Raw genomic sequence first — 21,709 nt, forward strand, 5'->3', positions numbered from 1 at the left:
TTAACGGAACGTAGGTAAATACTCGTAAAAAGGCAGCGAGCGGAGTTATACTTGGTTTGAAATAACATTCTTTATTTCTTTTGTTCGTACGGGAAAGTTAACTAAGCTCTTGCCACATACCTATTCCGCGCCCGCAAATGTGAAATTCTGTTTGTGGTAGAATAGAACAAAAGGGATGAAATACTTGATATCATTTGCGTTCATAAGCTTTCCCAGTCCGTATTTAGCGCTAACAATTTATTTTCAATTTTATACATTAATAGCATAGCTCTCGCTCTGTACCTAATAAATAAATAATTAAATAAATTTGTTATGTTTATTAATTTAGGTAGTAACAGAGAACTTTTCGAATCGAGAATGAATAGACACTTTTTGGCTAAGTACGCACCATCCTCAACTTTATCGTAGCACGTATATCTTATTTGACAAAATTGATGATGACCTACAATTAGTTAAAACAATATCAAAGAAATGTTAAAGTAGAAATATTCTACTTGGCCTAACATAATTACCTACCTACTGAATGCGAAGGCTATTTATTTCATAGCTATTCTAAATAAGCCTGTCTTATTATTTATTTATGAGATGAAGATTATGTAGATTACGATACACTGATCTATTATTAATTACGTCAGTACAGGAATTCGACTTTTTAATATAAATAAATAATCAATTCGTGGTACGTACGTACGTGGTACCCGCTGATCACTGACAGTCGGCCCGATCCGAACTTTAAGATACGTCAATTGATAGATCTAGAAACGATATGAATAAGAAGTGTCAGTGTCAAAAGACGTTTTTGTTTGAAGAAAAGTCATATTTGACATTTGACACTGACATATCTTAATCCATATCGTTTCTAAATCTATTAATTGACGTATCTTAAAGTTCGAATCGGGCACAGTGTCAACACTAACATATACGCTAACGTCTACGTAATTTATCTACTTTTTATTCATCTCGCTCACACTAATATGCCAGTACGAGCAAGATGCATAGAAAGTAAGTTACGTGCCAAACTGGTTGTAGCTGTACTGATCCTTAGAGAAAAGTGTGTCAAAATGGTTAGGTACCACAGAACCCACAGAAAGCCGGGGTTTAGGCAGACCGAAAAAGTGATTAAAAATTAAATTAAAAAAACCCCAAAAAAATTATAAAAGCGCCGTATAGGCGTATATCTTTATCTATGATTGATAAATAACACACACAAAACACTTTGATCGAAAATGAAGCGGGTCTACCGGCTCGATTCGGGAAATGAATTAGAAATTCACTAGATATGAAATAGTACAGATATGTGACGTTCCACGGCAAAAGGTACCTTATGGCGGCTAGCGCCGCGATTCGGGAAATGAATTAGAGATTCTTTAGATATGAAATAGTAAAGCTAATTATCTTTACTATATCTTATCTAGTTAATCTCCAGTTCATTTCCCGAATCGCTCCGTACTTCATTTTTTCTTCGTCACCGGAGACGGCCTTAAAATCAATTGTTTCCCGTTTCAGTAATGACTTGAGGAGGCCAAAGGCTTAATTTATCGCCGTGTAATTTATTATAATGTCTCTTTTTATGAGTCAAACAATTTCCTGTCTTTCCCTGTAATATAATAGAAGGCAATTCAATTTATTTCAACACTTTTGTAAGAGGAAATAAGAATAAAGAAGGAACGCTTTATGCTCGCTACTTTTCACACTCATGGCCCTCATGGGCTTATATTATTCTTCATGTGTGTTCGCTCAAATCTGTTTAAGGGGAGCTACTGCGAACACCGAAATTCAACAATTGTCTATCTGCGTCCCTGTCTTTCTAGTAATACAACAGTGATAGAAACAGACTTTCCCCTAATTTCCGTTTTAGCAGTAGTCATCCCTCGCGCTACAGAAGCGCGTCAACTAGGGTTGCCAACTTTTTTTGGTGGAATATAGTATTTTCCAGAATAAGGCATCAAAAATATAGTACATTTCAAAAAAATATAGTAAGTACATTTAAAAAAATATAGTACTTTTAGATAAAATACTAAACATTAGTGTAATATACTTTAATCGGAAATATAGTATTTTAGCGTATTTTTCCAAAAGTATATAGTACAGAGAGCCAAAATATAGTACAATACTATATAATATAGTACGGTTGGCAACCCTAGCGTCAACGCCTACTCGTATTTCTCATAACTCTCATTACTAGAATTGTTCTAATCATATAATGCCTCATTAACTCACATTTATAGACGGATCTATCGCGAATTTATTTTATTACCCTATACTTAATATACTCGGACAAATTTAGAGGAACGCAAAAAAAATTTTAATTACTGGATAAAGTAATATCAAAATTAGCAAATAAACTGTCTACTCTACGTCTAAAAAATCTACTGTTAGGATTACGTTTAAAAAGCTTTTATTCAATTCAATTCAATTCTTTATTGCAGATAAAGAATGATCCATATTAAATTAAAATAATTAAAATTACGTACACAATAAAATAAAATAAAACAATAAATAGGAACACTTAAAAATGATTAATATAATAAAATTAAAAATTAAAATATTCAGTCTTACACAAAAAAAGGTACATTATTGAATTACAGTATATTATTTACCTATACTCAGTATATTGTAGCGTTTTCTTAAGACTCTCAGCATCTCACGGCGCATCGTCTAATCAGCGACAGCGGAAACAAACGTTATTTCCGCATTACTTTAATGGAATTGCGTTTGCCTTCCACCGGATCACTCCGACTACAGACATGTTTTTAATAGACATGTCTTGTGGTCGGAATTGCATACCTACTTATATCTTTTGTCATACAACAATTAAAGAAATAAAATAAATAAACTGCAAAATGTCAACTACATCGCGAATATCTAATAACACTAAAGAATAGGAAACTGGATCCAATATTTATAAAACAGGCCTCTTTTTCCTTCCTGACTATTAAACCAAAGAAATCAACAAATCGAAAATACGACGAAACGTGCCGAGAAAATATATATGCTCTGCCTTTTGCCCATTGTCTCGTCTTGGCGGGGGCACGGCCGTGCCCCCAGATATAAACTTAAGCCGTTTTTGAGTTTATGCAAAAAGTCTTCCCTTTTTGATATTTTGACTTAAATGGGACCAATCTGCAAGTATATACTTTCAAACGAAAGAACAAATTCCACATCGCTGGAGAAAACACTGACTTCTAAGGTAACAGGTAACCCTAATAAAAAAACGTATACATATGTATATATATTATGAACTCAGTTAAAATATAGGCTGTATACAGAACACATTGACAACAAAAGAAAAATCGACAAATGCAGGAAACTCTTGGCTAAAGGCACGTAATCTAAGAGGCCCGGTCAGATTTCAAAGCGAGCTAATCCCAGCAATAGTAGTTAATTATCACGCCTCAACGGGTGAATGCTCTCATTAGTGATGTACTGCGGGAATTATCGCTCCATTTCGGGAATTTTACGCTGTTCCCGGTAATATCAGAGTAGATTCATTTAAAGTAGTATAGCATATTTTACTTAACAGTAGGTACAGTCGCCATGAGATAATTTGTAATTTGTAAGCATGATAAAGTATTTATTGATTGTGAAATTACTTATTTTCAATTTATTATACATATTACCAAGTAAGACATTAACTATCAATTTAATTTTAAATTATTATGTTTTTGACATTGTATACTACTACTTAGATTATAACAATGCATGTATGTACGTATAGCTCTATGGGTAATAGTTAAGTTAAATTTAATGTATTGAATATTTGTACGCCATATTATTGTAAAATAAGGAATGAGAATGAAAACTTTGTATACCACCTGTTTTGTACCCTTATTTATGCAAATAAATATTTTGATTGATTGATATATCGGAGCGGCCGAGGCGCTTAAAAATATCTGAACACGATCTTAGCGCCCTGACAATAGAGCCGTGTTCAGATATTTGTGAGCACCTTGGCCGCTCCGATATATCTGATGGCGACTGTACGTAGATTACGCGGACCGCATTCAAAATAAAAGAAAGGTACAGCATGCAAATATTTACAGACATGGCGGAATTCAAAAACGCGCTACAAGCCTCTATCTGTCATTTTAACTTATGTACCTACATAAGTACACATCGGTAACTCGTGGCATTTAGGTAGCACTTATAAGATTTATTCTTAATTATTATTTGGGTTAATTAGTTAATAATATTATGTTAAAGAAAGTTAAAAATTAATAAACAACACTAATTCCTATACGAGTCGAGAAAAAGAATCCACTAAAAAAAGGAATTAATTAAACTAATCTTTTAAGTGCTACCTAAATGCCACGAGTTACCGATGTGTATACATAAGTACATGTAAAGTTTTATAAATAAGGGGGTTAGTCGTTAGTCTGGATAAGTAAGGACGAATATACCCCCGTTTCCCCAAGCAAACATATGGAAATTAAACTCAAAACCGGTTTTGGACTTAAATATTTTATACTGGCGATAGTATTCAATTTTTGTTACATTCTAGAGAAGGATTTAGTATACATCAGTATACATTAATGGCTTGAAAAAACAAATGGACCCAGTAGGTGGCGCTGCTGTTGGCATATTTTTCTTTCTGGAAACATCTTGAACGATAAACATCAATTATGTTCATACAAAAATTAAAATACCTAGGAAAAACTACAATTTTGGCCAGACATAGGGGGTTCAGTTTGTTGCATTTTAGCTCCTCAATCACCTCCTACTAGGGATACGTCTAGTACCAGTACCTGTATAACGTGTAAGTACATTACTAGTTGTATGATAAGAAAGTCTTTATGAACGGTCGAGAGGATTCGTACAAAACCAATAAATATTCGTTTGTATCTAACTGGTTACGTATAGAAGAAAATAGTTTTTGATCGCAACCAGTTTCGTACAAGACTGAAAAAGTTTTCCATTGCAACTGGTTACCAAGCTCCGGTTGTGTAGGCGGCCGAAGGGAGAATTTCTTACTAAGAAACAACCCTATATCTGCTACCGAGCTACGCAAATGACAAACGTTGCAGTTTTTTGTATATAACCGCGGGGAAAATCCCAATTTTATAAAATATAACTATAGGTCATGCCAACATACTCGTAAAAGTACTTAGGTATAAGCGAAAAGTTCTGAGACACATACCATCATCTCTTAACAACTTTCTTTGTCAAACAATGGTAAGTACGATGCCGTTACTGACTAAACCGTGCTAATCCCTTTAGGGTTCCACAGTCGACTAGGAACTCTTCGAGTTTCGCCATATCCATCTATCTGTCCGTCCGCGGCTTAGCTCAGTAATCGTTATTTAAATCTACAATAAATTAGCGGGATTCTAGATAGGGTGGCAGAGCAATACCATTCCTTAGCTCTGGAGGTCTATTCAAGCATTAAATTCACATTTGAATCCGTTTCTGATATCATCATTATAATAACTGCAGGCGAGATACACAGATAACAATCATAGATTAAGATGAGAATTTTAAAATTCACTAGAAGGATTAAAACTAATGACATTGGTATGGCTACTAAATATTAAGTAGGTAGTAGGTACCTACCTACTTTGTATTTATAAAAACTCTTAAGCCTGGGTTTATTTAGCTGATCGCAGCTAAAGATCAAATCGGGTTTCTGCGATAAAAGACAGAAGATAACAAGCTATAATTAGCAAGGGACAGTAAGATACTTTGTAAGATTTAATCGTGTCTTTTACCTGCGCTGAATTACAAATAAATAGCTTTGATCGCCTAAGTAAATAAGCTTAAACGAGTACCTAGTTATTAGTCAATAAATTCCATTACGTAATACCTAAAAACGCTTGGAGTATAATAGAGAACTATTTAGCAAAGATATTTACAAAATAAATTGAGGTTACAATAGACTAACATCAAAGTGTGTTGGCTTTTATCATTTGGATATGAATCCGTAATGGCTCCTCTTCACGATGGGCCATCATACTGGCCCTAAGCTGGGCCAGCGTGTAGAGAGTGTAGTGGTGTCGGATGGCTTATGGCGCGGCGGGATGGCGATGGGAGGGCCACGGTGTCGGATTTCCGTCCGCACATCAAAGGTAGTGGGCCAGCGATGGTGCGTACGCATCTACACGTGGCCCATTCCATAGTGCGTGCTCTCAACCATCGCATTGCCATCTCGCTGGGCCATCGTGTAGAGAAGCCATAACCATCGCATGGCGTTCTCGCTGGTCCAGCGCTGGGCCATCGTGTAGAGGAGCCATAAGTTACGGCCGTGAATTTCGCTTGATTAACGGAAATCGATACGGTCGCTTTGTTAAACAGTTTGCCTTGGACAGTAGAAACTTTTGGGCTTCTATCAGATTCAGAGCACACCGTTTTTGTTAGGTGATTAGTTTAGTTCAAAGCTGAAACGGTAAAGTTTTAAAGTCAATACTATCGGCCCAATTCCAGCAATGATAATAAGATGCGATGCTATACCGATTTGTCAGGGTTCACTTTTGACACTGACAGATCGATATCTTATCGCTGTGACATCTTATTTAAGCATTGTTCTAATTGGGCCGTATTTCTTATTAATTATTATAAACTAAGCAGCAACGGGCTCTAATCTGACTAGATAGTAATAGTGCCGATAGAAAGATCCTATACCTACCTACTAAATGAAATTACAGCTGTCTCTATTATCTAACAATAATGCCACAGACACTTGTTATTTGTTTTACAACTGGACAAAGTAGTTGTTTAACCACTGAGAAATCGAAAGATTCCAAAATAGAAAATTGGTTCGAAAAGAGGAATCTTGAGCGTTGCGAGGGTTTTGAGGCACATACTTCTACCGTACCTACCTTTAAGTATACTACATAACTGTAAGTACAAACCATTACAAAACAAATTGAATGCTAAGTATTATCAACGGCGTGCACTCTTAAACTGGTTCACAACACAATTTAACTTGATGTACAGTCACCAGCAATAATATGTTACACAACGAAGGCCGCAAAAATATCTGACACGATCTTATTTGTAGTGCAATAAGAGCGCGTCACATATTTTTGCGGCCTTCGTTGTGTAACATATTATTGCTGGTGACTGTACCCAACATTTATAATTTGAAAATGTAACATACCTTATACCTAATATTAAATATATAGTGATGTGTTATGTTATGTAATTTAGATGTAAATAGTTGTAAATATGAAATACCTACTGTAATTGACATGTAAAACTACGTTTTATAAAGGAATAAATATATGAATGAATGAATTAAATATGTATCATTCAAAATCATAACATAAAAAACCGGGCAAGTGCGAGTCGGACTCGCGCACGAAGGGTTCCGTGCCATAATGAAAAAAAAAAGAAAAAAAAAACGGTCACCCATCCAAGTACTGACCATGCCCGACGTTGCTTAACTTTGGTCAAAAATCACGTTTGTTGTATGGGAGCCCCATTTAAATCTTTATTTTATTCTGTTTTTAGTATTTGTTGTTATAGCGGCAACAGAAATACATCATCTGTGAAAATTTCAACTGTCTAGCTATCACGGTTCGTGAGATACAGCCTGGTGACAGACGGACGGACAGCGAAGTCTTAGTAATAGGGTCCCGTTTTACCTTTTGGGTACGGAACCCTAAAAACCCATCCCACCAGCCATGCTTAAACAACCCAAAACTTGTTTTAAATTAAGGTTTGCTTAGTTTGTTTCGGGCTACGTCGTTCTGTGTAAGATGTCCCTTTTATTTATTTAAGTAATTACTTTGTCACTCTTGTGAATAAAATCCCATCCTGGAATTATTTTCCATACCTACCATTTTATTTCGTGTTAGCGAGGTTCCACTGTAGTAGTAAAATCGCTTCCTACTCTGACGCCAAAACAATACATTAAGTACAGGTGCGAGAATTGCGAGACTTTTCTTTTATGTTTCGATGGAAAAGTACCAATTTATTTTTATTTCAGTAAAAGGAAATAGCAATTTCGTCGCAAAATAAACGCAATGCGCTAAAATTGACATTCAGCATAGTGATGTACCTACCTTAGAAACAGTCAGCTTTTATTTAACTTCCAATGTTAGTATGTATGTAAATAAGTATATCTACCGGAGTTCAATAAAAATGGCAAATGTACCTACATAACAAACATGACAGATTTTGCTAGCACATAACCTAAAATTTTTATTTAAATCCTACGGCGATAAAAATCATATTTTGAGAACAATATTGTACATTTTTTGGTAATTAGCCCTACAAAAATATTTCTGAGAACATTGGGAATATTCTTTAAAAAAATCTAGAAAATTCTTTTGAGGATAACTCGAATTAAAATCAACGAAAATGGTGGTAAAAAATACAAAAGAATTTAAGATTTTTTTATTGAAAATTGTTCTCTGATCAATACGATCTAGGTATCTTCAAAGAAAGATTAGATTAGGCTGACAAAGGGTCAGTCACTAGGGTCATCCAGGGCACACTCACGACATTTTGGTGAAGTCGAAATTTAAACCTGTCGGTCAACGGGTTTAAGTCAAGCGTCCTTCCAATCTGATAAGGTAACTCTGCACCAATATTGACAGAACAAAGTGTAAAAGTGCCATTAAAAATGCCATATTTCACAGAAAGTTGCGTTTATGGTGACACCTTGTCATTGTCTAAGAACAGTCTGACGAAATAAATTTGTCAGGATAAATTTAAATTCCAGGACCGGCACATCACTAGTGAGATACAGGTCATACAGGTGTGCTGCGGTAGAGCGATTCTGTTTGAATAACCGCACCGCACCCTATCAGGCTGTGGAATAAAAGTGGTACTACAGCAATCAAAACACAATGCTCTGTTTTATTTACTCTCGTAGATTAAGGATATAGCAGGTCTGTGGTAGCATATTGATAGGTTAGTTGAGGTTGAGTTAAATTTTCGAGTATTTAAATGTAGGTTTTAGATATCTTTTAAACATTTAAATAAAATTAGTCACTCAAAAATAAAAATAAAACCAAATTGAGATAGCTGCATGGTAAAGCATTTTTCACTCGTTATCAAATAATTTTGATTTGAACTCTGTGAAAAACTATACCTACCTACTGTTTCTTCCTACCTACAAAAACTACGACCGATGCCAACCGAAAGATGGCATATCAAACTTCAAAAGATGCTTAACTGTAAGGTCTGTAGGGAATTAGGTAAGAAGCTAATTTTGATATTTATAAAATTAACAATTAATTAACATTCATAATATAGGTTGTAGAATGATGTAAATTGAAATATACCCATTTGCTACTCAGCTGTATGATTAATTTAGATATAAAAGATTCAAAGCACAAGGCCTTCTGCATCACGTGGGATAACCAAAACACTGGGCAAGTGGAGTGCCCTATTTACTATTTGAAATTTAGAGAATTATGAATATTATGTACCTAACATAATATAATTTTCTAAATAAATAATTTTCCCGTCGTTGCATTTGAAACAAATGTTGTATAGGTATTTAAAGTAATACCTAGTATTTTAGTTCCGACTGTGACAATACCTTATTAAAAATCCAAACTCGAAATGAACAGTCAGCATCAATAGTAGCGGATGAAGCAACGTTCCAAAAATATCTACCCAGTTACCTACAATCCTGGAATTATTTTCCAAATAGAGATGTAGTTCTCTTCAAAAGTATCCCTCACATCACAGTCTAATTGTTCTACATTCAAGGACTTCTATCTTTTTTTTCAGCTATTTAAGATTAATAGATACCTACTTTTGACACGTAGTCTGATCAGTTACTTTTGATCCTGACTGTACAACTCGTATAGTTCCTAGTAGCCCCATAATTTCTAGAAAGCCGTGTATCGAATAATATGCACTGAACTAGTATATCATTTTAGCTTCCCTAACGTAACAGAGATTGATCCCAACAAGCTTGTTCAGGATATACTGAGGCTGTCGGATTCAACGCTACGTTTTCATTACCTCTGCCCAGACATTAATCATTATTCCTAGGTAGAGGGGCAAGCGTGGGTGAAGGGGTATAACTAACGTACTAACTGATATCCCGTAAGTCGGCAGAATTGTGCTGGACTAATATTTCGATGTAACATCTGTGTTAACCATGATTGTAGCAAATAAATTACAAATTACAATTACCTATATCTGCTATAAGATTACTTAATTTAATAAGGCTTTATTAATTTAAGGATACCAAACGTGACATCTTTGAAATATTGTAATACTAATTATTGTAGGTACTCAAACCTACAGTTACCATCAAACCGTACATCTGACCTCGTCTAATAATTAATATAGGTACATACCTACATATAAGAAAAAAATCATAGTTATCTAATTGAAATTAATTGACTAAGTACTCACCAAACATTGTCTTGCTACTGATAATTATTTCGCCACGCAGATGCTCATGTAGCGATTTCAAATCCGTAGCTAATGATTTTGGCCTTAAGTTAAAATTCACATTGACTCCAAATATTTAGATTTTTAATTAACATTATTTTTAAATGATCTTTCTCATTATTAAAATAGTGAAAACTTGTGATAAACTTACACACCAACGAAAAGAGTAATTTAGTACTCAAATTGTATCTAATTGACGTCATTGAAATCCATTTTTTATAATTATCATCCGACATGAAGAATTTAAATCATATATTAACGTCGAATTAGTCCTTTCCGTATCTCTAGCGCAGCGTAAATAAATAATGAAAATAAGTTCCAAATCATCACAGAAAAGTGCGATGGCACCGCGTTTATGTCAACAATACGGGTGGGTCTGAGCGCGTTTAGTCGTTCGCGGGGTTTTCGTGAGGTTTATGATGGTATGGTGCTTACCATGGGTCATGGTTACGCGTGGTCGTCTGGCGTGCCGCGAGCTTCACGCGAGCAGACTGTTGCTCGCGGCCGGGCGAGGGTGCGCGCGCAAGTCGCCCCCCGCGCCGGCCGCCACGCGCCTTCCCACACACTGTCATCCTCTTTGTCTCAGACTTAATTTTGCATTGTCAACTAATCAGCTCCTCGGCTGACTGTTGAAACCATGTACACCTCCCGACCTCTGCAAACACATACTCTTTTATACATGGCTTAGACACCTCAATAGCACCCTTAACAGTGTGCCTATGAAGTATGAAGGGAAAACTTTTAGGTACCCGCACTTTTCTCTATTTTATAAATAGCAAATGGCAATGTAAGTTTAATATAAACTTGTTGTTGCATTTTCCTTCAGAATAGAACCTAGGAAAAATAAAGTTAAACAGTTTCATGGGTTAACAAATTATATAGTTATAATATAGATGAGTTGTTTGTGGTTGTGTTGTGTCCTACCCTATCAGAGAAATATTATAAATTCAATAAAAATCACTCAACGAAATTTAACTGCTGAATTAATTGATCACATGCATTGTAAATACAATACAACACATCATATATTAAAAAAACTAGTTTTTAAAACTGAATCAGGAAATGTTAGTGAAAAGCCGGAGGCGTGGAGGGAGCACTCATCTCCGCAGCTTTGGACCAACCTTAGCATCAACCGTGGCTTCCGTTGCATACGCTTTCATATTTAAATTTGGAAAGGAAGTACAGCCAGCTGCAAAATTGCATGGACATATTATAAATGGAATTGATTCATAAAGTGGCCATCTACTTTTGCAGCTTGGTGTAAGTATATAACACCCCGCAGCGCTGAAACAATGGAATCTAAAGCAAGCTTGTGTTTTTTGGTGACAAAATATAAAAAAATTAATAGATACCTTCCAAGTTCCAAACTTACCAGAATTCGTTAGTCCGTGATACGCAAAATACAACGTACTCTGGTCACTCCCTAATACGGTAGTACTATTAGTTATTCTGTGCTAATACACTAGTTAATAAACTATATTTTCTGTTAAGATGAGTTTTAAACAACCCTTTTTTAATTTGCCCAATATTTTACGTAGTTACTTACCTACATAGATAAGTAGGTACGTAAAAATTGTTAGATAACAAAAAAACGGTGCAAATATAAAGCCCATATTTTTTGTGTAAACTGCGGAGGACGGTGTGATAAAAAATTAAATACTTCTGCAAAACGCTCACGGAACTCCCAAGCGGGCCGCCACGCGAACGAGGTTAGCTGTGCAAACACTCACACTGTTCACATTTTTTTCTCAAGAGAGTGATTAATAAAGCTTTATTTTTACTAACTAGGTGTAAGTTTAATAATATATAATTTTCGTGTTGGTGCCTTAGTTTAAATTAAGTCCGGGAATAAAGTTAGTTGTATTTATAAGGACTTGGAGATAGGGAGGCATACCTATATCTCTTTATTAGACCTAACCATATCTACACATTTGAATAGTGTCATATCTTTTTACTTCAAAAACTACCTACCTACTCATTGCTTTTACCCGACTGTCCAAGGGGGATTAATTTATTAAGTACTTACTATATAGTATTTAGGTATTCAACTGGTGCAACTTACCTAGGCATGTTCTTATAAAAAAAAACTGCAATCTAATCGTTAAATCACTTTGAAGTTTCGTCAGCGTCAAGCTAAATTGACTATGCTCTATCTACTACTTGTGTCGCATGTTTCAAAGGCATCAGATTTTAATGAAGTCGTCTCTTTAACCCTCGTCACACTTTGTCATGCTTAGCTTAGCACTTCACCACTGCCCCTTACCGTTCTCATTAATGGACAATTAATGAAACTGCCCCTTCAAAAATAAACATTTATTCCAGAACACCGTCAAATTGGTGATGCATTCGCAATATTTCCTTCTTGATCTTAAAAACGGTCAGATTTCTGCAAAAATCTTTGTCTCTCGGATCGCTCCAACCACCGTTTACGTCCACGTAATCGAAGCTCGTGAACTGATCCTCAAACTCAATATCCACGAACAGCTCGAGATACGTCGGGAACAAATGACTGCTGACCCGGTCTTGTAAATTATAAATCTGATGAACGCCTGTCTGGACGTCACACTCTATGAAGGCTCCAAAGACTATGCACTTGTCGGATTTATACGCTCGGGAAAACTTACTCGACATCACTCTGTACTTGTCGCCGTCTATGCGATTCAAAGACAAGTACGACAGAGATTCGGCCCACGAGTAATCATCTATATCACAAAATAAGTCATAATGGGACACAATGCTATTCCACGCGGAGAGATCGAACGCTAAGACACCCGAATGAAGGCTAGGGTCCCAAGCCATTACTTCTACCGTGGTCTGATCGTTATTAGAAGGCTCAGTAGCCGCCAGTGACAAAAATTCGCATCCAGGTATTGTGCTTGCAATCTTTTTCATAAGGAGAGTCATGTAGAGAAAATCGTCTATAAAAATGTAATCATTTTCTATAAATACGACAATACCGTCATGGTTGCTAATAGTCTTTAAGTTTTCAAATACGTGGTTAGCTGTCCACCACCAGTAGTGTTTTTTCTCAGCGTCGACTGGGTTGCGGAACCGACCATGCATATCCGGGCTCGAAGCTCCAGTGCACTTCAAATATTCTGCTGTGCTCAAGCTCTGATCATGGGCGCAATCACCTGGCGTATAACCAGGGAATTCGGCCGGATATAGTTGCAACGAATATGGAAAATAGATTTGCATGACACGGCAAAAGTCGATTGCCTTAATTAAGTAATCAACATTTTCATCGTAACGTAAATGAGAGAATACTATAAGTGTTTCCTGTATTCCTGTTACTTGTGATAGCGACATGATCATAAACTTCAAATTTATTGTAGATTTCTGCACAAAAATCACTAGAATGACAGTGTCTTGTTTAATCGGACCGTAGATATCTTCATTAAGTATCGTTTGCTTTTTATTACGATCTAGAACGATTGCTTTTATTTCAGATATATTCAATATTCTGGTTGATACCTTATCGGGAACAAATAGTTGTTCCATTTTGCTTGATCGAATAATGTTTGATAGCTCCTGATGTCGAATAGATTTTATTTCATACACGGCTATCAGTGCGAGAACTATCAATAAAACCAGAACATTACGGAGACACACAAAGCATCGCCGGAAATCTTTTTTTCCCATTGTTTTGAATGTCCACCAAAAATTAAGATTAGCTAAGAACGCCGATATTTTACTGTTCGCCTTGAACATTTGATATCACAGTAAATAAAGTAAATTCATAAAAATTCCGTCCATTAAACTTACTTGTCTCGGTCTCGGTGATCACTAAAAATTACAATTTAATAACATTTACCTATTAAAAATCTTTTGTCACAACTTTTTGTACAATAATCTGAAACGTATTAATCATCTTCTTTTAAAAGACAAAAAAATATTTGTCTATGAATGAAACCTCGATACTGTGCAGCATAAAGCTCAGTGTACACATCGATATCTAGGTATAATTTGATCTGATGCAAGCCAGCGTTAGTATGATAAACTCGGTCAAGCCATTTCCGTCAGTAGAAAAGAGCGGCAAATTTAAAAATTGTAGGCGCGAAGAGTTATCGTCCCATAGAAAAATCTAATTTCGTGCCTTCTTCTACTGACTTGTTTGACCGGTGAGGTATGAAATCGTATGAAAATTTATTAATATAGTAATAAATTTTCATACGATTTCATACCTAATAGTAATAAATTATCATCATCATCATCATCGGCCTGTAATATTAATAAAATGATGGTTTGAACAGCGTCCACAAGAGTGCGGCACTTCCGCATTATGACTAGTAAAGCCAATGAGAGAGCGGCAGCCGCGACCGCTTAGCTGCCGGTCTAGCATGAGTTGCGTTCTCGCGCGCGACTCCATACATCTAGCGCGACTTCAAGTTTGGACTCGCGCGCGAGAATGCAACTCATGCTGGCAGGAGAATGCAGTGTCCAGTGACGAAGGTGGGATTGTAATTAGGGCGAGCGAAGCGAGCCCTATCACTATTCGACAATCTATGCATTCTTGTGGTACACTTTACGGAAAAACTACTGCACTGTTAGGTTTGAGATTTAACATAGTAATCCAAATTCATGTCTAGATGTGTTATCAAACATAAAAATATCATTTTATTAACTTAAAACAATAAAATAAGGGACTAACACTTTGTATTACTACTAACGCCATCTGTTGGAGAAGTGATGAAATTAACATTCGTGCTAATGTTAAGTAATTATTTGTTTTTCTGACAGATGGCGTTTACGCCATTATCAACGATGAATGCTAAAGTGGATTAAAAATTTGGATTCAGACCCACTTCGCTTCCCTTGGTTTGATTCCTAATTTAGCAATTAAGTTTCTGTGAATACCTACTAGAACAATCAATTTTGCTGTATATTCACCGCGGAGGTCAATTTACTCGTATGTTTTGTGACGCTGATGAACTAATCGGTCATGTTAGCAAACTTAAATCGGGTATTTTCAGTTCGAGAAACAGTTTTAGTGTTACTATTGCTTGGAACTGCTAAAATTATAAATAAAGATAAGCATATTAATACAAACTTAGTGATTTAGGGCTTAGGGCCGATACAAACGGACTACAACCCGACTGCAACTTGTATAGGAACTGCACGCCGACTGCACGCCAATTGCAATGTCGGCGTGAAGTTCAACAAAATGACCCAGAACCGTGGCAGTACCAAGTGGAACTCAGGTTTGGGGCAACAAAGGCACATTACGTTTTGGTCATCCGACTCATCGTGATGAGCACTTAGGAGAGTATATAGTACCCAAGATAGAGCTGATGCTGAACCCTGGTAGTACATAGTGGAGCTCGGGTTTGGTGCAACATATATAGAAACACGCTGTTTTGGATATCCCACTCGTCATGATGATCACTGGGTAGACCAGTACCCAAGATAGCTGATGCTGAACCCTGACAGTACCTAGTAGAGCTCGGGTTTTAACAACATAGGCACACGCTGTTTTGCTCATCCGACTCGTCTTGATGAGCACTTAGGAGAGTAGTACCCAAGATAAAGCTGATGTTGAACCCTGGCTGTACCTATTGGAACTCAGGTTTGGTGCAACATCGGCACACGCTGTTTTGGTCATGTAACTCGTCATGATGAGCACTTGGGAGACCATCAGTACCCAAGATAGAGCTGATGCTGAACACTGGCAGTACCTAGTGGAACTCAGGTTTGTTGCAATATAGGCACACGCTGTTTTGATCATCCGACTCGTCTTGATGAGCACTTAGGAGAGTAGTACCCAAGATAAAGCTGATGCTGAACCCTGGCTGTACCTATTGGAACTCAGGTTTGGTGCAACATAGGCACACGCTGTTTTGGTCATCCGACTCGTCTTGATGAGCACTTAGGAGAGTAGTACCCAAGATAAAGCTGATGCTGAACCCTGGCTGTACCTATTGGAACTCAGGTTTGGTGCAACATAGGCACACGCTGTTTTGGTCATCCGACTCGTCTTGATGAGCACTTAGAAGAGCAGTACCCAAGATAGAGCTGATGCTTAACCCTGGCTGTACCTAGTGGAACTGTGTGTGTGTGTGTGTGTTTATGTGCGGAGCAGCGTGATTACCGCCAGTAGGTGTCCAGACGGGATAGTTTTTCGCTCAATTGTGTGGTGTGGACGCAAAAATAAATTCAAGGACATTGGGTCGCTGACCCAACATTCTGTAGGAAAGCCAGTTGGCTTCCTTACAAAAAGTACTGGGCAACCGTGTAGGATGTAATAAGCGCTTATGAAATTGTATACGTATGGAAGGATGATATTGGCAATTTGATTTTGTCGTCTGGACACGCTTTTAATGCACAAAGTAAAAGCTGTAACAGACAGGCGTACCGGACAGCAACCGGGGTCCGGTTAGTATATTTCTTTCTTGCTCTCACTTATAGCTGCGTTCTTAACGGAATTATTACGTACTCACTCGATCGAACATGAAACAAGCCTCGGATTGGATCAAAGTCGCGGTCCGGTACGTTTCGGTAGAAAAACTCCGCGAGCCTTTACAAAGCTCTGCTTTTTGCTAGTATACTTACGGTCCGGCGGCCCGGTGGGAGAACCGAACGGCGCTGGTGTCTCAGTTCTTGCCTAGTGTGAAGAAGGTTAAACCACGTATAATGTGAAAACAGGCCTTTATGCGTTTAGTCATGTCAAGGTACAGTCAGTATCAAATAGATAGTGACTCACAGTCTCTTATCACATTATTTTTCACATATCTTGGATACGGTGATATCCTCTTCATACAATTTATAAAATTAAAACCCTAAATTGTATTGAGATGACAGCTGTCACCCTACCCAAGCTATGGGAAAAGTATTATAATTACTATGAAAATAAACCTTCGTGCGTGGTGGCACAGCACTGCGAGTCATGTCTGTATGTCAAGGTACAGTTTAGTGCGAGTTCATACATTTGCCACTAAAAGTCAGTGCGGAAAGAGAAGAGCCGTAGAATGTATTGGATCCCATACATTTAACGACTCTTCTCTTTCCGCTCAGACTCTAACTGCAAGTATCAAATGTATGAACTCTCAGCTACAGGCGTGAAAGGGAGCGGCTACAGTTAAATAATTTTATCGCCGGGTGGATTTCATCACCAAAAATTTCACCATACAAAAAATATTTTTTTTTAATGTTTAATTTAACACGATTCTAGCTGGGTAAAGTAATAGGGGGCTGTATATTGAGGATATTTATGGTATTTATACAATCATTTGTGGCTTATATTTGAAGTTATCGCTTTCGGAAAATAAAAACGCAAGATGGTGATGACAATCATGGTATGGTAATGACTCTTTTATAGACGGTAATGACACTGCATGTACGGTAATGACGATTTGGGAACTAATTTATATATGTATTAAAAATGAATTAAAAAAACAAAAACTTTTTTTAATTGTAAGGCTTTAGAACTTTAATAAACATTACAAATAACATGTTTTTGAACATAAGACTAGCTACATAAATTATTTTTAGAAAATTATAAAAAAAAACATTTTATTCATATAAATAAATATATAACAAGTATTTTTATTGTATAATTTTAAATAATTTATATTCCGAAATAGGCAATTTATGTATTCATTTATTTTTTTGGGTTTTTTCAATGTTAAATCATATTAACAATATTGTACTCTTATTATCAGTTTAAACCCGCATCTTCTTTTATCTACTGCATAATTTGGTATTTATATCATATTATAAAATTGTTGGCTTACCAGTGAGCTTAATTTTTATGATATATTACTTTTTTTTGATAATTTGATTCATTGCATAAGTTTGTATTTTTGTTGTTTTATAAATTAACTTTAAAAATAGCTATAATGATTTAAATCCATATATATATTGTTTAATAGCTAAACATTAATATATAATCAGTGTTTTATAAGTTGCAAGACCCCTACTTGTAATGCATGTCATAAGTTACAAAATGTTAGGTATTGGGTCCGGTGACTACCCAATGGTATAATTATTAATTGCTGTAATTATATACATCAATTAATATAATATTATCAAAAAACATAAGGCCATTACGATAGTGAGCCAGTACCGTAGCCTATGGTCGCTTAAAACTTAATATATGTTGCTTGTTTAAATACTTTGTTTTAACACGACTAACATGCAATTACAGACTCTAAGTTGCACGATTTACATTATTAGATAATAAAAAATAAACATTTGTATGTTCTAAGTTCTAAGTGACCTAAATTTTGCCTACTTCAGTCAAAATGTTATTTAAAACTAACCATCCTCTAGTGTGAAAAAAATAGTCATATCTTCTTCTACATTTATTCTACATTTATAAGGTAGACATTATATGTGACGTCCCACGGTCAAAGGTACCTTATGGCGGGTATGGAGTTATGCATACCCCAGTAATCTACAATAAATAAGCTATCGATAACACAAAAGATCAACCTTCTAGGTTGCGTAGTTACAGAGATATGATTTTTTGAAAATAATGTTGTGAAATTAGCAACTTTACGATAGAGAAGTTTTAAGTTTAGCCGCCTAAAAAACTATGTTCCTGAAGTAAGTTACATAGTTGACTACAAATAATAATACCTTATATATCTGAGATTAAAAAAATATTGCGACTTGTTCTGTAATGCAAATAGAAACTTTTGATATCGACTGATTTATGTGTATACTAACCAATCTCTTGAAAATAAAGTTTTATTTCATTTTCACGATTGATTGCAATGAGCTCTCAAGATTTAAATTTTATCTATTAGAAAACGACACTGACAGACAGTTTAGGCAAAAAACAATACCGATTTAGAGGTGAAAATGTATTTTCTGACTCTTTCATATAAAATCACAAAATTCAATATTTTTACTTTTAATGTGACACACAATCAATTTTTCTGAGCACATATGAAAGAAATTCTGTCATTCAAATGAAATAAATCCTAAAACCCCAACTAAATACTATATTTAACCCCTTATGCCACTTTAAACTTACATAACAATAACAGTATTTGCTCCATACATTTACGAAAAGGTACCTTATGGAAATAAATCTAATAATACATCACTACAAAATATCAATCATATTACAGTTTATCTTTTATGAATAGAAAATATTAATTTACATTAAACTGCCCCAAATTTAATTAGTTCTTCGTCATAATAATCTTAAAAAAGACCAATAATTTGTATGTAATGAAAAGGTACCTTGTGATTAAGTTACATGATGAGGCATGATGATGATGGAACAGTTAGGATAAACTAATAATATTTTGGGGTTAAGATGGTATAAATCGTCTATTTCTTATCAATAATATATTTCGGTTGCTATTGAAGATAAGCGGCATTGAGGTTCAATGACCTCAGATATTCCATAAGGTAATGCGTCGGGTATTGGCATTTTTCAGCAAACCAATGGCTGATTTACTGCATGCGACCAAACCAAATGAAGATTATTCTAGTTAAGAAAGACTTGACGAGAGTAACTTTGGTATAATAGCAGGCTACTTGGATTTGTGATGTCGGTCGATGTACGGTTATAATATTTGCGAGGCGCCCCAACCAGAACTGAAATTATCAAATTAGTTTTGCAGAATGCTAATACAGTTCTCTACCAAACTTCTTTTCCCGTATTGACTAGTTTTTTTGGGATTTTTCAATCTTTTTTCCATAAGGTACCTTTTCTACTAAACTCTGAGACGACATTACTAGGCTTATAACTAACTTATAACAAAAATAAAAATAACAGGTAAACAAACGTTACGCATTAAGGTTTCAGATCACACAATAAAAAAAAATTGAGCATTTTTTCACCTCTTTACAAAACATTTCATATCTCCGAAACTAGAAACCCTCATAAGGTACCTTTTCCCGTGGAACGTCACATATAGTGTTAGAAGACATAGAGAAAGTTTTTCAAACATACAGCTTAATTTCATAATGAATTATAGCAAAATAACTAGAAAAGTTTCTGAGAACCGTCATCACCATACACATGAAATCATCACCGGTCGTCATTTTTTCCCGGTGATGATGGGTATGGTGTTGACGATTTGAGAGTTTCTTGTTTTTATTTCTAGAATACGAATAATAGTAGTTAATGTCTATGCTACACAATAAACTTCATGTAGTTTGCCATTCATTTCAATAATTATTTCTAATATATCATTTGTAACTTTTTTAAACCAAAGCATAACGGTGATGATGCTCTGTTGTGACAAACTACGTTTTACAAATTTGTTCGTAATATTTCTCACGATTCAATGATGTGACTTTATAGTGAAATCATTTTTGGCATTCTATATTAAAGTGAAAAATAGGGCAAGGACCTTTAGCGGTATTTCGTTGTTCATACACGGAGATAAGCTCACATTGACATTACCATGACGGTGTTGACGAATATTCGTGACGAAATTTTAAATATTTTTAAATGTACTTTCTCGGTGAAGGAATTATTGCATATTTTCCCATGTGTTAAACAACAACATGGAAAAGATATAAGTAAAAGAAAAATCGCAATCGTACGATAGGTATGCTATAATTTTCACTGCAAACAATAAGGTTCAGATTTTTCCGGTAGACGGTGATGATTTTAGACACATAAAACATTTTATATAAAAAAAACTATTAAGTTATTGGAGATGGTAATTGAAGGAACATGAAGATAATAGTTCTTAAAAACATATAAAAAAGTTGCAACTCGCACAACCTACTAGTTTTTTTTATAAAGACCGAACCATAAGTTTTCGCAGGATTATGAAATCCACCCCGCCGTCAACCCGGAGTCAGCATTCATTGGTATTGGTAAAACTGTAGGTACTTAATTTAAAAAAACCGGCCAAGTGCGAATCGGACTCGCGCACAAAGGGTTCCGTACCATTGCGCAAAAAACGGCAAAAAAAACCGGCCAAGTGCGAGTCGGACTCGCGTTCCTAGGGTTCCGTACCTACATTACCCAATTTTTAACAATGTATTTTTTATATGTGAAATGCGAGTGAATTGCCTTTAAAAAACCCGTAGGGGTCGGATCAAAAACAAAGTAAGTAATTAGAATAAGTCCGACTCACGCTTGACTGCATATTCCTAATAAATAGGTTTTCCTGTCATCTATAGGTAAAGAACAATTTTGTAATTTTTTTTCAAAATTTTACCCAGTAGTTTCGGAGATAAAGGGGGGGGGGGGTAATGTTTTTGGTTATTTACTTAAATAACTTCTAAACTATTTATTTTAAAATTACAAAAGAAATATATTTGAGACTCTCAAAATGAGCTCTTTCATTTGATATACTGTAACACGATATAGTTTAACAAACATTTTTTTTTAATTTTCTCATTTACCACCCAAAAGTAGTCTCCATGTTTAATTAAAATT

The 21,709-nt window shown here is 35.6% G+C and overlaps 1 protein-coding gene and 1 long non-coding RNA gene across 4 annotated transcripts in view; one reads left to right on the forward strand and one right to left on the reverse strand.

Annotated features, from left to right (window-relative positions):
• LOC134792130 (atherin) overlaps nucleotides 1-10,957 on the reverse strand; it is a 224,564-nt gene extending 213,607 nt beyond the window's left edge. For 2 of the 3 annotated variants that reach the window (XM_063763345.1, XM_063763343.1), the window contains exon 1: nucleotides 10,792-10,957. The gene's annotated coding sequence lies outside the window, so the exon portion shown is untranslated. Of the gene's footprint in view, nucleotides 1-10,317; nucleotides 10,402-10,791 lie in introns of those variants that run through there. The other variant, XM_063763344.1, reaches the window with a different exon arrangement.
• Nucleotides 1-21,709, forward strand: part of LOC134792135 (uncharacterized) — a 688,366-nt gene that overhangs the window by 144,769 nt on the left and 521,888 nt on the right. The gene's annotated exons all lie outside the window — the stretch shown is intronic.

This window comes from Cydia splendana, chromosome 7 (assembly GCF_910591565.1).
Source record: "Cydia splendana chromosome 7, ilCydSple1.2, whole genome shotgun sequence".
In the NCBI taxonomy this organism is placed as follows: domain Eukaryota; kingdom Metazoa; phylum Arthropoda; class Insecta; order Lepidoptera; family Tortricidae; genus Cydia; species Cydia splendana.